The sequence below is a fragment of the Oryx dammah genome, unplaced genomic scaffold (assembly GCF_014754425.2).
Source record: "Oryx dammah isolate SB20612 unplaced genomic scaffold, SCBI_Odam_1.1 HiC_scaffold_6, whole genome shotgun sequence".
NCBI classification, from domain to species: domain Eukaryota; kingdom Metazoa; phylum Chordata; class Mammalia; order Artiodactyla; family Bovidae; genus Oryx; species Oryx dammah.
In genome coordinates, this window is record NW_024070190.1 from 9,997,517 (window position 1) to 10,012,147 (window position 14,631).

At 45.0% G+C, this 14,631-nt stretch overlaps 1 protein-coding gene and 1 non-coding gene across 6 annotated transcripts in view; one reads left to right on the plus strand and one right to left on the minus strand.

The window, feature by feature from the left end:
• The window catches only part of SIPA1L2 (signal induced proliferation associated 1 like 2), a 246,651-nt gene that overhangs the window by 72,222 nt on the left and 159,798 nt on the right, over positions 1-14,631 (plus strand). The gene's annotated exons all lie outside the window — the stretch shown is intronic.
• Positions 6,439-6,511, minus strand: TRNAG-UCC. The gene has a single exon. It is a non-coding gene; the product is annotated as a tRNA-Gly (tRNA).

Genomic DNA, 14,631 nt, shown 5'->3' on the forward strand with positions numbered 1-14,631 from the left:
TTCTGTCAGAGTCTCTGGGACCTCTGCAGGGGCTGACTTTCTGGCGCCCTTTTGCCTGCATCCCTGAAGGAGCCTGCCCGCCTGCTAAGTCGCTTCGGTCGTGTTGACTCTCTGCAACCCTGTGGACCATAGTCCACCAGGCTCCTCTGTCCATGGGATTCTTCAGGTGAGGAGACTAGGGTGGGTGGGGTGGGTTGCATGCCCTCCTCTAGGGGATATTCCCGACCCAGGGGTTGAATCCATGACCCTTCGTTCTCCCGCATTGGCAGGCAAATTCTTTACCACTAGCGCCACCTGGGAAGCTCCTGAAGGAGCCTCAGTTCAGTTCAGTCGCTCGGTCGTGTCCGACTCTCTGCGACCCCATGAATCGCAGCACGCCAGGCCTCCCTGTCCATCACCATCTCCCGGAGTTCACTCAGACTCACGTCAATCGAGTCTGTGATGCCATCCAGCCATCTCATCCTGGGTCGTCCCCTTCTCCTCCTGCCCCCAATCCCTCCCAGCATCACAGTCTTTTCCAATGAGTCAGCTTTTCTTATGAGGTGTCCGAAGTATTGGAGCTTCAGCTTTAGCATCATTCCTTCCAAAGAAATCCCAGGGTTGATCTCCTTCAGAATGGACTGGTTGGATCTCCTTGCAGTCCAAGGGACTCTCAAGAGTCTTCTCCAACACCACACTTCAAAACCATCAATTCTTCGGTGCTCAGCTTTCTTCACAGTCCAACTCTCACATCCATACATGACCACAGGAAAAACCATAGCCTTGACTAGACGGACCTTAGTTGGCAAAGTAATGTCTCTGCTTTTGAATATACTATCTAGGTTGGTCATAACTTTTCTTCCAAGGAATAAGCGTCTTTTAATTTCATGACTGCAGTCAACATCTGCAGTGATTTTGGAGCCCCCCAAAAAAGTCTGACACTGTTTCTACTGTTTCCCCATCTATTTACCATGAAATGATGGGACCAGATGCCATGATCTTCGTTTTCTGAATGTTGAGCTTTAAGCCAACTTTTTCACTCTCCTCTTTCACTTTCATCAAGAGGCTTTTTAGTTCCTCTTCACTTTCTGCCATAAGGGTGGTGTCATCTGCATATCTGAGGTTATTGATATTTCTCCCAGCAATCTTGATTCCAGCTTGTGTTTCTTCCAGTCCAGCGTTTCTCATGATGTACTCTGCATATAAGTTAAATAAGCAGGGTGACAATATACAGCCTTGACGTAATCCTTTTCCTATTTGAAACCAGTCTGTTTTTCCATGTCCAGTTCCAACTGTTGCTTCCTGACCTGAATACAGATTTCTCAAGAGGCAGGTCAGGTGGTCTGGTACTCCCATCTCTTTCAGAATTTTCCACAGTTTATTGTGATCCACACAGTGGATAGTCAACACCGAAATCAGATTGATTATATTCTTTGCAGCCAAAGATGGAGAAGCTCTATACAGTCAACAAAAACAAGACCGGGAGCTGACTGTGGCTCAGATCATGAACTCCTTATTGCCAAATTCAGAATTAAATTGAAGAAAGTAGGGAAAACTGCTAGACCATTCAGGTATGACCTAAATCAAATCCCTTATGATTATACAGTGGAAGTGAGAAATAGATTTAAGGGTCTAGATCTGATAGATAGAGTGCCTGATGAACTATGGAATGAGGTTCATGACATTGTACAGGAGACAGGGATCAAGACCATCCCCATGGAAAAGAAATGCAAAAAAGCAAAATGGCTGTCTGGGGAGGCCTTACAAATAGCTGTGAAAAGAAGAGAGGTGAAAAGCAAAGGAGAAAAGCAAAGATTTAAGCATCTGAATGCAGAGTTCCAAAGAACAGCAAGAAGAGATAAGAAAGCCTTCTTCAGTGATCAATGCAGAGAAATAGAGGAAAACAACAGAATGGGAAAGACTAGAGATCTCTTCAAGAAAATTAGAGATACCAAGGGAACATTTCATGCAAAGATGGGCTCAATAAAGGACAGAAATGGTCTGGATCTAACAGAAGCAGAAGATATTAAGAAGAGGTGGCAAGAATACACAGAAGAACTGTACAAAAAAGATCTTCACGACCCAGATAATCATGATGATGTGATCACTCATCTAGAGCCAGACATCCTGGAATGTGAAGTCAAGTGGGCCTTAGAAAGCATCACCACGAACAAAGCTAGTGGAGGTGATGGAATTCCAGTTGAGCTGTTTCAAATCCTGAAAGATGATGCTGTGAAAGTGCTGCACTCAATATGCCAGCAAGTTTGGAAAACTCAGCAGTGGCCACAGGACTGGAAAAGATCAGTTTTCATTCCAATCCCAAAGAAAGGCAATGCCAAAGAATGCTCAAACGACCACACAATTGCACTCATCTCACATGCTAGTCAAGTAATGCTCAAAATTCTCCAAGCCAGGGTTCAGCAATACGTGAACCGTGAACTCCCTGATGTTCAAGCTGGTTTTAGAAAAGGCAGAAGAACCAGAGATCAAATTGCCAACATCCGCTGGATCATGGGAAAAGCAAGAGAGTTCCAGGAAAACATCTATTTCTGCTTTATTGACTATGCCAAAGCCTTTGACTGTGTGGATCACAATAAACTGTGGAAAATTCTGAAGGAGTCTAGTCATTTCCAAACCTGCTCACCACTTGAGGTCTTTCTTTGGTCTGTGGCATGCAGGATCTTTGCTCCTGACCAGAGATCGAGCTCATGCATGCCCCCTGCAGTGGAAATGCAGAGTCTTAACCACTGGACCGCCGGGGAAGTCCCATCTGAGGTCTGTTTTGAACTAGCCGTTCCCAGGCTCCCTCCACACACTTCCCCATGTCCCTTTCTCTCCTGCCCCTGGATTCTGGTTGAGAAGGTTAAGATGGAGGCTCGTATTGTAAATAGGATTCTTCTCCTGCAATCGTCCAGGTGGACCTCTGCATGTTTGGGAATCATCTTGTCATTGAGAGTGCCGTTGTATAGGCGAGGGCTTCCAAGCCCAGCATGCTAAGGAACTTAGGCAGGGTCCCACCTAAGATCTGCCAGTCACGAGTGAGGACTGTCCTCTGTTTCCATGTCATATTGTAGAGGTGGCAGAAATAACCAGCAGGATCACTGGGCCGTTTCTCCTGGATGCACACAGATTGCTTTCCTGCTCATTTATTTTCCATCTCTGACAGAGAGGGACATGGGATGACTCTGTGATCTGTGTATTCAGCCTACCTAGGACCAAACTCAAAGGTAACCAGTGTAAGATCCAGCTTGAATCCTTGTACAATGAGAGACTTACTGTTAAGTGTATCACCTTGTCATTGTTGTAGTCTCATGTTTGTGTTGAGTGGGGGCTTCGGTTACTTTGCATGCTGATGGGTTCATTTGCTAAGTTGTGTCCAGCTCTTTGTGATCCCGTGGATACAGCACACCAGGCTTCTCTGTCCTTCACCATCTCTCAGAGGTCGTTAGCAAGTTTTATACAATGAAGCAGGATCATAACAGGGGCCCTTCAGAGTCCAGCCAGTGAAGGCCTCCATGTAGTCCTTCTTCTGATGACATAGTGACAGACCAGGTGCATATTTACAAATTCACTTAAAATAAGCAAAGCTCACTTCTTGAAATTTGTGTGAAGCCTCTATTTCCTTTACCTTGATAGACTGTGATGTGGAGTTGGGAAGACAGTCCAGGAGGACAAGGTGGTCATTTATGTCTATGGTGTGGAGTTGGGAAGACAGTCTAGGAGGATAAGGTGGTCATTTATGTCATTAGAAGGTGAAAGAAAGGTCCAGGAACTCGTACTTGCCCGACTTGACCTTGGTAACCTGGAGACTGTGATGTAGCTCCTGAAGACTTGGTCCATATAGGAAATGTCAGTATCAGCTGACTCCGTATCTGTGTGAGCAAATGTGTAAGACTCACAAGGCATTTTTTATTTTATTTTGGCTGCACTGGGTCTTCATTGTGGTGGGCTTCTTTCGTTGTGGAACATCTGCTCCGGAGCACACAGGCTCTCTAGTTGCGGCTTGGGCTCAGTAATTGTGGGGCATGCGCTTGGTCACTCCACGGCATGCAGGATCTTAGCTCCTTGACCGGGGATCGAACCTGTGGCTCCTGCAGTGGACGTGCAGAGTCTTAAATGCTGGGCCACCAGGAAAGTCCCAGGGTTGTCCTTCTTACCAGGCTGTGCGTTTGGCTCTGGAATGCAAAGCACTCTGCACCTATTGGATCTGGCTGAGCTGAGTTTATCTCATTATTTGCCTGTATCTGGAACATCCCTTTTATATGAAGATGTTGAGGAAAAGTTTATCGAATGAGACGCTGGTGCCCAGTGATGGTGCTCTGCGTAATCAAGTACTTTTTCCTCGCTGGGCTGATTTCTGTGTCACCTTTTCATCCCCTGTGGGCTGGCAGGAGGGAAGCTGGGCTCTGACTCCCTGTGGGGCTTGGACAGCTGATGTTGATGTCCAGAAACTTGTGTGAATTCAGGTACTCCCCTACTTTACATGCTGGAGATCACCAACACCCCTCTCCTCTCACCCCCCACTCCAGCCCCTGCCCCCCCCCCCACTGGTAGGATGAGGACTCTAGAGTGTGAAATTAACACATCAAGGGAATTTATATCATGGTAGCCTTGGGCTGGTTTTTGCAAATTAAATTTTGCAGACATTAGCCTCAGCTCAGCCCCAGCACTGTTAATTTCATACTGGTGAAGCCAAACTTGTTTCAGTGACGTTTCTACCCTGAGAGATGAAGAATCTGGTTTACATTAGGATGGTGAGTCTTGCTGAGTAGATTGTTGTCTCTTTTGTAAAAACTGCTGTTAACCGAGAGAGATTACCCTTAGTAAAAGTCCTTTGACATGGTGTAGCAGTTTGAGGACATGCGTAAGTATGCAGAATGGTGCGTCAGCCAGCCAAAGTGCCAGCCAACTCTTTCAGAAGACTCTTGTGGGTAATATTCATTATTTGGCATTCAGGAAAAAGAAAAAAAATTTTTCCCAATACACTCGCAGACCCAATTTTTTCATTATCTCTGAGACCCATAATCACATTAACTATGTTCACTAAGCTGAATATGCACCAAAGATGCCCCATTAGTAATTTACAAAAATAAATATAACCATCATGGGACCCTGAATACTGACCTCTTCTTGGTCCCCATGTTCACTGCCTCCAGGTAGGCAGAGGTCAGAAGGTTGCTGGGCACCTTTGCAATGGGAAAAGGGGTGAATTGAAGGATTGCTGGAGCCTGTAGTGACAGTTAAGAGGAGACACCCTGTGTAGCGGGCTTCCCTCGTGTCTCAGAGGGTAAAGAATCTGCCTGCATGGAGGAGACCTACGCTTGGTTCCCGGGTCAGGAAGACCCCCTGGAGAAGGAAATGGCAACCCACTCCAGTATTCTTGCCCGGAGAATCCCATGGACAGAAGAGTCTGGTGGGATACAGTCTATGGGGTCGCAAAGAGTCAGACACCACTGAGCGCCTAACCCTTTCCACCCTGGTTAGGGGTCCTTTGCCTGTGGACATTAGAATTTGCTGTAGGTTTCTTCTTTCGCCATATCTCCATTCCCTGACCAAAACGCCTTCTTTAATTATATTTTGACATTATTTAGACCTTTAACAGTTAAATATTACAGGCCTCAAGGCTTCTTGTTCTTTTAAATTTGAATCTTGGTGGTGGTGGTGGGGGATGGTAGTGGGGGGTGGGGTGGGGGGTTGTTGGTGGTGGATCCCCTTGCTTCTCATGCCTCTGGGGAGGGTTCTCTGTTCCAGATGAAAGGCCATGACCTCCAGTTTCCAGGTAGGGTTCTGTTTGAACCATGTTGTTTACGACGTGTCACTTTTTCCAGTAGGGCTGTGTCTTTGTTTTGGCTTCCTCTCCACACCAACGTTGCTCCACTGATGTGGATGTAAGAGTTCATATAAGAGCACTCTGCCTGAATGTTTTACCTGTGGGCTCTGTCTGTCACCTGGTCCCATGCTTGCACAGGGTGCTGGGCGGGGTGGCGCTTGCTGGCTCCAGGCTGCCTGGCGTTGTTTTGTTTAGCTGACAGGTTTTGTTGGTTGGTTGCTTTTTGCTTTGCATTTTCACCGTGCCAGGTACCTTGTTAGGCACAGAGAGAGAATAGGAAATTGGATAACTTTCTGTGCTTTCTAGATTCTTAGTCTAGCAGGGGGACAGACAACATGTAAATGAATAAGTAATGATATTGGGTAGTGTTTGCCAGGATACAAAGCTGGTGAGAGCCATGGTCCCAGAGGTGGTAAGAACACAGGAAAGACTTATTGCCTGGAGAGAAACTGTTCTTGCCGAATTTAGGGAAGCTGTAGTGCCTGGGGGTTTGGGGTAACCAGGGCTCAGTGGTAGCGAGTGGAAATTCTTTTTTTTTTAAAAAAGCATTTATGCTTATTTATTTACTTGGCTGTGCCAGGCCTTAGTTGCAGCATGCGAGATCTTTAGCTGTGGCATGTGGGAGCTAGTTCCCTGACCAGGGATCAAACTCGGGCCCCCTGCATTGGACGTGCAGAGTCCTAACCACTGGACCACCAGGGAAATCCCTGGGATTGGAACTTCTGATTGAAGTCATAGTCTTGGAGGGTCTAGCATCCTGTGGGTTAGGAGAGTCAGTGGCATGCACATTGAAGAAACACACAAGAAGAATTTTGTAGACCCTAGACTAAAAAAAAAAAAAAAATTAGGCTTCCCTGGTGGCTCAGTTGGTAAAGCGTCTGCCTGCAATGCGGGAGACCAGGGTTCAATCCCTGGATCGGAAGGATCCTCTGGAGAAGGAAATGGCAACCCACTCCAGTACCCTTGCCTGGAAGATCCCATGGACAGAAGAGCCTGGTAGGCTACAGTCCATGGGGTTGCAAAGAGTCGGACACGACTGAGCGACTTCACTCACTTACTCAGACTAAAATTAAACACCTACCCCTGGAGTATAGTATGTTGCTTCCACAGCTGAAAAGCTAACTAAACTCTCTGAGTGCCTTATCTCACATTTAACAGGGATGTTGCTAACCACGTCATTGGACATCCTACCCTAAGTTGAATGCCTCAAGCGGAGCCTGGACCGAAGCTGGCATTCAGTGTGCTGTGTCCTCCCGTCTTTTCTGTAAGCCTCCTGAGTCTGTTCAGTGGACTTTTCCACCAGCACCTCTGGTGGATTTGACAGGCACTGACCTTGCCAGCCTCTCACCTCCTTCTGCCCTTTTTCTTTATTTAGCAGTCGTCTTTAGTATTTGTTCATCTTTTGCTGACGGAGCACAGGTGAAAATTTACGTTTGTTGGATGTAGGATTTTCTCTCCATTCTTGACTGTGGTCCTAGAATGGTCATAAGCGTCTCTCTTGTATCTCTCTTGGCTATTCTGATTTCCTCCATTCTGTACTCTTTGAAATTTGGTATCTGGATCTAAAAAATGGAAATGAAGTGGACTTAAAAACTTATTTATTAATTTTATTTGGAGGATAATCACTTTGCAGTACTGTGATGGTTTCTGCCGTACATCTGTATGAATTGGCCATGAGGTATATATGTGACCCCTCCATCCTGAATCCTCCCCCCGTGAAATGAACTTTTTAAAAGCAGCGTAGTTTAAGTTTTTTGGGTAAATAATCTTATTTGTTGTTTTGCAGACCTAAGTCTGAGCCCCGTGTTCATTAGCTCAGAGCCTTTCAGTCTTCTTCTATTTTTAAAACACTGTAGAAGAGACGGTAAAATGTTTTACAGAGCAAAAGTTCAAGATTCTCAAGTGTGATTGAAAATAACTCCTGGTGATACATCCTTTCTCTGGACTTTATCTTGTTCTGTCTCTGAACTATATACACTTACCTGTCCAGTTTTTCCATATCTGCATGAAGTTTGTGTCCCATGTATAAGCCGCCTCCTAAGTGGCAGGGATCATATTCCTGTTAGGGTCTTGCAGCGCTTCGAGCACTTTTACAGAATTTATTTTCACCAGGTGCGTTAAAACTGCACTGTGGCCCTCCCTATCACTGAAGGGAGGGAAGGGAAGTTTTGGATTTCAGTCTTTCTTTTAAAAAGTAAGTGGAGGAACTTCCCTGCTGGTCCAGTGATGCAGACTCCACACTTCCTTTGCAGAGGGCCTGGGTTTGATCCCTGGTTGGGGGAACTAAAGACCCCACATGCTGTGGGGATGGCCAAAAAAAGTAAAACTAAATAAAAAAAAAAAGTGAATGATGTTCACCAATTGGATATCTCTGCTTGAGCAACGGTGGCACCCCTACCACCTTGGGGCCCCAACACTGACATTGGGCCAACATTGAAATCGATGTGGAGGAGATTTTGCAGGGTCTACCAGCATAAGCCTTGATGCTGGAGACTTGGTTTGGTTTAGTTCAGTTCATTCTTCTGTTGGACAGTGGTACTGCCAGGGCAGGAGATGCGGGAGGTGTGGGTTTGATCCCTGGTTTGGGAAAATCTGCTGGAGAGGAAATGGCAACCCATTCCAGCATTCTTACCTGAAAAAATTCCATGGACAGATTAGTCTGGCAGGCTACAGTCCCCGGGGTCACAAAGAGTTGGACACGACCGAGTGACTGAGCGTGCACACACATTCCTTTGTTAGTTCCTAGAACAGGCCGAGTTATCAGCTTTAATCACAGTCTGCACATGAAGCGTCATTGAACAGCACAGCGGACCCTGAATTCCTGAGGCCAGTACTTCAGCCTGAGCATTCGTGCTATCTTTGGTCGGAATGTCGTGTCTAAGAAATCCCGTGTTAGCTCCGCAGGGACTCTCACCATGGGGAGGCGATCCTTGACCTGTTGACAGTCCTCTGCTTTTACTTGGGCTAGTCTCTGCTTCAGAATGCTGCCCAAGGACATCGTTGCCAGGGAAGCAGGTTTTCAGTTAATACCCTTGTGATGGATGAACACCCTCCCCCCCCCCCCCACCCCCTCATTCTTCTACAATGAAGAATTCACAGAATGGCTCCATTTAGAAATGGTTTTTGGTCTTTTCTAGGACTGAGACTGGGGTCCACTCTCCTCCTGCTGCTCTGTCCTTTTCATCCGTTCATTTATTTGGAATTCCCAAAGACCCAGTGGGCTAGTGGGTGCTTTTCGAATCTGCTGATTTTCTGTGAGGCTGATGTCATGGTCTAGAGCTTTACCCTTACATATGCTAATTATTAGATTACATTGGCAGTTGGGGGGCTTTGTTGGAGGGCCTTGAAAAAGGTGAATTATACATGGCTGTCTTCTCTGTCTTAGAGATATTTCCTTGAGAGCCTGTGTATGGCAGAGCAGTGGTAGGATCTGTGGACTGCGGCATGTGGTTAGAGCCAGTCTTTAGGACGTGGGCGGAGTGGGGGTCTCCATGCTCGCCCTCGTCGGAGTGTTGAATTTGGAGAGTGTTCTGTGGATTCTCTAGCCCCAGGTTAGCGCCAGGTTAGGTCAGGGTCACTGTGAGTCAGGTTACCTCCAGACTTGCCTCCAGGAATGCCTGCTTTCCAAATCTGGCCTGTATACCGTAGGGGTGTGTTTTTGAGTCTAAACACTTTCCTGTTTAAATTTGTCTTGGGGATACCACAACTACAAGGCAACACAACACATTTCTCTGAACAATTTCCTTTGTTCAGTCCAAGTGTTGCCTGTTGCCCTAGTACTAATGAGCACATGCTCTGTGATTTAGAGCCTTGAGTAGAGTTTGTGTTATATCTGACTTTGAAGTAAAAGCCTCAGCCAGAATTGACTAATGAGGATACATCCATTTGTTTTGTTTTGGGCCACACCTCGGGGCATGTGGGATCTTAGTTCCTCAGTCAGTGACTGAATCCTCACCCCCTGCATGGAACGCTCAGTCTTAACCACTGGACTGCCAGGGAAGTCCCTGTGCATCCGTTTGTAAATGCAGTTTATGGTTTAACTTACGTGCTTTTCTTTCATAGGCACTTATTATAAGGATGTAAGTCAAATACTTAATAGGGAGAGAAAAGAGGACTTTTGGTTTTGTTAATTACACTCGTGGATGGTCCGCAGCCTTGCTCATATAGACACTCATTGTTGGAAATTATTTCCCCATTGTTAGTTTAATAAAAATAAGTGAAACTTTTTTAGTCTGTTAGTTAAAATTAAACTGATAAACTCTGTGGGATTCATGGGAACAACGTCCAGCTCGCTGTGACAGCCGCAGGGCCAGGGTGCACCCCAAACATGCCTGGCTACAGATCCCGTTTCTAGAAAGAAAAACATCCCTTCGTGTGCCATAGTGTCAAAATATGTCTGCCTTACCTAAATGGCCCACTTCTTGAAATAAGTAATTGTTTCATTCTTCATTAGACTAGCCTTCTTGCAAAAGCAAACTGCAGAGAACTCGAAACAGTATCCTGAGAAAGAATAAAGGAAACTGATTTGAGGTAAGCTTTGTGGAAGGGGTTTTCCTATTGAAGACTTCCTTATTTGGGAGGTTGGATTAAGGTAAATTTGTTAAAAATAGAACTTTGAATGTATATTCTATTTCATAATCCCTTCTTTTTGCAGAACCCTTTCCTGTGACTTTTCCTATGTGAGCCAATCTCTCACTGGAACATATCTGTCTTGTTACTGAAGTTCCAAAGCAATCTTGCCACTGATGTGCCTTATTTTACTTAGAGATTTCTCCTTCTTTTCTGACTTTCTCTGATAACTGCATTTAAATAATTTTTGCATTTGTTAACATCTGTCACTCAGAAGTACAGACTGATAATCAAGATAGAAATTTAAAATCGAATGTATCCATTTTGATCCTCAGTAGTTACTCTGTTGGGGGAAAAAAAACAAAAACAAACCCATATTGTCTACAGAAGAAATTGAAAGCAGTTTTGTGGGAAGATGACTTTGTTCATCTTGCCTGCTTGAGTGGATTGTAAGTTTCCTTAAGTCAGAGCTTTGGGTTTATGTATCTTTCACTGCTTGCCATGGGGCCTTGCCCATTAGTAAATGCTTAATGAATGCCCGATTTCAGGAATGAAGAGGTTAGTGGAAGTTTGACTTTGTTGATGCCTTATTTGTTCTTAATCGGAAAATTTTTATTGTGGTCACTCATTGATGGCTCCAGCTCCATAATCAATGGAAATGTTATGTGTGTGCTAGGAATTCAGAGTCTGGTAACAGAGAGGAAATATTCACAGAGGTCAAATTTTAAAATGAGTGTTATAGTTGAAGAGGATTTCAATGTATATATTCTCTAATATTCAAGAAAATTAAAGATACCAACGGACCGTTTCATGCAAAGATGGGCATAATAAAGGACAGAAATGGTATGGACCTAACAGAAGCAGAAGAGATTAAGAAGAGGTGTCAGTAATACACAGAAGAACTGTACAAAAAAGATCTTCATGACCCAGATAATCACAATGGTGTAATCACTCACCTAGAGCCTGACTTCTTGGAATGGGAAGTCAAGTGGGCCTTAGGAGGCATCACTATGAACAAAGCTAGTGGAGGTGATGGAATTCCAGTTGAGCTATTTCAGATCCTAAAAGATGATGCTGTGAAAGTGCTTCACTCGATATGCAAGCAGATTTGGAAGACTCAGCAGTGGCCACAGGACTGGAAAATGTCAGTTTTCATTCCAATCCCAAAGAAAGGCAATGCCAAAGAATGCTCAAACTGCTGCACAGTTGTACTCATCTCACATGCTAGCAAAGTGATGCTGAAAATTCTCTAAGCCAGGCTTCAACAGTACGTGAACTGTGAACTTCCAGATGTTGAAACTGGATTTAGAAAAGGCAAAGGAACCCGAGATCAACTTGCCAGCATCCGCTGGATCATTGAAAAAGGAAGAGAGTTCCAGAAAAACACCTACTTCTGCTTTATCGACTATGCCAAACCCTTTGACTGTGTGGATCACAGCAAACTGTGGAAAGTTCTCCCAGAGATGGGAATACCAGACTACCTGACCTGCCTCTGAGAAATCTGTATGCAGGTCAAGAAGCAACAGTTAGAACTAGACATGGAACAACAGACTGGTTCCAAATAGGAAAAGGAGTATGTCAAGGCTGTATATTGTCACCCTGCTTATTTAACTTATATGCAGTGTACATCATATGAAATGCCAGGCTGGATGAAGCACAAGCTTGAATCAAGATTGCCAGGAAGAATATCAATAACCTCAGATATGCAGATGACACCACCCTTATGGCAGAAAGTGAAGAAGAACTAAAGATCCTCTTGATGAAAGTGAAAGAGGAGAGTGAAAAAGTTGGCTTAAAACGCAACACTCAGAAAACTAAGAGTGTGGCATCTGGTCCCATCACTTCATGGCAAATTGATGGGGAAACAATGGAAACAGTGACAGACTTTATTTTGGGGGCTCCAAAATCACTGCATATGGTGACTGAAGCCATGAAATTAAAAGACGCTTGCTCCTTTGAAGAAAATCTGTGACCAACCTAGATAGCATATTTAAAAGCAGAGACATTACTTTGCCAGCAAGGGTTCATCTAATCAAAGCTATGGTTTCTCCAGTAGTCAAGTATAGATGTGAGTTGGACTATAAAGAAAGCTGAGCACTGAGGAATTGATGCTTTTGAACTGTGATATTGGAGAAGACTTGAGAGTCCCTTGGACTGCAGAGAAATTGAACCAGTCTATCCTAAAGGAAATCAGTCCTGAATATTCATTGGAAGAACTGATGCTGAAGCTGAAACTCCAATACTTTGGCCACCTGATGCGAAGAACTGACTCATTGGAAAAGACCCTGATGCTGGGAAAGATTGAAGGTGGGAGGAGAAGGGGATGAGAAAGGATGAGATGGTTGAATGGCATCACCAACTCAACGGACATGAGTCTGAGTAAGCTCCGGGAGTTGGTGATGGACATGGAAGCCTGCCGTGCTGCAGTCCAGGGGTTCGCAAAGAGTCAGACTTGACTGAGCGACTGAACTGAACTGATATATATATATATAAAATATACATTTGTAAGGGGAGGAAATGGCTTACCAGGTGATGCTAGTGGTAAAGAACCCACTTGCTAATGCAGAAGACTTAAGAGACATGGATTGATCCCTGGGTATGAAAGATCCCCTGGAGAAGGGCATGACAACCCACTCCAGTAGTTTTGCCTGGAGAATCCCAAGGACCTAGGAGCCTGGCAGGCTGCAGTCTATGAGGTCGCAGAGTCCAACTCAACTGAAGTGATTTAGCATGTATGCGTGCATGCTTGCAAGAAGAGGAAAACATCCCATAATTGCCAGAGAGGGGAAGAATGTAAATACAGTAACCAGTGGGGCCCTGCCTGTGTCAGCGTCTGGGTGGGCTTCTCGCCCTGGGCAGTGCGGCCACCTCCCATCTGGAGCTGGGCCTGGGGTGAGGCCTATTGCTCTTGTGTCGCCTGGAGCCTGTCACTTCCAGAATTCACTTTCGATTTCATTGGTCCTGCCTCTTCCCCTCTTCTTTCTCCTGTTTTCTTCCCCTGACACCATTTCCTGGGGTAATCCATTTATTTACGCATTCTTTTATACAGCAAATGCTTACAAAGTCAGTGAGAGCCATACTCTCTTGGTTTCAGCTTTGTACCTCAAGAGTCAAGAAAAACGTGATGTTATTTATAGGCATGTTTTTATTGATACTGATGAAAGCTTTTTTTTTTCCTTGATGTGGACCATTTTTAAAGTCTATTGAATTTGTTACAATATTGCTTCCATTTTATGTTTTGGTTTTTTGGCCTCCAGGCATGTGGTATCTTAGCTCCCTGAACAGGGATCTAACCTATACCCCTGTGTTGGGAGGTGAAGTCTTAACTACTTAACCATCAGGGAAGACCTTGAAAGCTATCTTTTAATCACTGATTCCTCTTGGTCAGGTACAGGGCTAAATACTGTTTATAATCAAAACACTTCTCTGACTTGAAAACCTGGGGCTTTCAAGATAAAGTTACAGATCCTTGACCTTGCTTTTAATGCTCAGCGCATCTGCTAAATAGTGTTTCTAGCCATAGCTTTTACTGTTTGCTTAAACATGAATTGATTGCTCTGGCCAGACCTGTTTATCCATCACCCTCTGTGAGGCTTTGCCCAGCCTGGAGTGTGCGGCCCTTTTTCTCTCTTTGAAGATAGAGTAGAACTGTTGTTTGAGGCACGCTCCCATCTCCCCTGCGCCCTGGGCCCTGAGCCTCCTTCCTTCACAGATCGAGCTGTGAGGACCGCCCGCCTCTCCAGTCTGGCACAGGGCCTGGTTTCCACCACTTGCTCAGATGCCTGCTGCTCGGCACCCTCGGTTTGTGGTATCAGTACCTCGTGGAGCAGTAATCACCCTACCAGCTGTGCTCAGCGTCCCTCTAGTCCTTGGATATTAAAAGTCTGAGCGACCCTCAGTCGTGTAGTGTTTCAGATCTCACCTTTTCATCTTGCAGGTGGAGAAAAATTTGTTCTGGGTCATTTAAAAAGCAGAACATATTCAAGGGGAAAATGAGAGGAGAAATCAACTTAATTTTTTCTTTGGAGGGCCAAACACGAGCATCATATTATCTCATTGAATCTTCCTGCCTGTCATATCACATCTTTTATTATTCCTTTATGAATAGGGAGGCTGGCTCAAAGATTCAGGGTAGTTTCTCCAAGGCCACCCAGATAGTAGGTGGAGGGAAGAGGATTCCCCTTCCTTTCACGATGCGTGTTCTCTGAAGTCCTTGCAGTTTCCACTTGTCTTTGCCTATCTCTCAATTTTGT